Genomic DNA, 1,154 nt, shown 5'->3' with positions numbered 1-1,154 from the left:
AGTTACGGCGTGTTGCAAGTTTTGTGAGGTGCTTTCGTGATATTTAATGGATCGGATTACATTTTTTATTTTTCTCCGATATCCGATCCAGTAATTTAGGGCAGTATCGGACCGATACCGATACGTAATATCGGATCGGTCCATCTCTACTTTTTACATCTATTCTGTTCACAGTCATCTCCATGCGGCTCTTTGTAGACCAGTGGATTGTCAGTGTGTCCAACATGGATCTGATGTTTGGCTCCATGATTTCAGTCTGTTTGGGTCATTCATAAAGTATTCTGTTCCAGCTGCTGGAGGACAACATCATCACTTTTGTGAAGAACGAGCTGAAGAAGATCCAGAAGGTTCTGAGTCCAGATTACCCAGAATGGTTACAGAGTCAGACAGAGGATGATGAGCAGAGGAAGAGCAACAGAGAGGCATTTGAGAAGATCACACTTAACTTCCTGAGGAGAATGAACCAGGAGGAGCTGGCTGATCGTCTGCAGAGCAGTAAGAAGATTTCTCTAAAGATTTGGTGCCAGATTTGCTAAATGGGGCAAAATCGTACATGAGTGCAGTCCCCAAACAGTGATAGTGTAGTTAGTTTTGCAGTATAGTGTCTAGTGACATTCTGATGGCAGCAGACACTGGAGAGTACACCATTCTGGTTATGTTGGATCTCAGCTCTGCTTTTGATACTGTTGATCACAGCATCATGATAAATAGGCTGAAGGACTTGTTTGCTGTTGTTTTAAATGGTTTATGTCGTATCTATCTGAGAGATCCTTTACTGTCTGTATGAATCATGTGTTGTCGGAAACATCAGTTCTCCCTTCTGGGGTACCTCAAGGATCTGTTTTAGGTCCTATTCTCTTTTTGCTGTATATCCTCCCTCTAGGCCAAATTATCAGACGTTACAATAATGTTTCTTATCATCTCTATGCTGATGACATTCAGTTATACTGTTCTTTCAAAACTTCTGAGTTTTATAAATTGTCTTGTTTAAATAATTGTCTATTAGAAATCAAACAATGGTTAAATGACAATTTCCTTCAGTTAAATGCAGATAAAACAGAAACTTTGATTATTGCACCTGATCACATGCTCTCAGAAATTAGGCAGCATATCAGTTTTTTAGACCCTTCATTTCAGTCGAGTCTCAGAAACTT

The sequence above is a fragment of the Pundamilia nyererei genome, unplaced genomic scaffold, assembly GCF_000239375.1.
Source record: "Pundamilia nyererei isolate P.nyererei 1_Seehausen unplaced genomic scaffold, PunNye1.0 scaffold00653, whole genome shotgun sequence".
Taxonomy (NCBI): domain Eukaryota; kingdom Metazoa; phylum Chordata; class Actinopteri; order Cichliformes; family Cichlidae; genus Pundamilia; species Pundamilia nyererei.
This window is presented reverse-complemented; position numbering follows the sequence as displayed.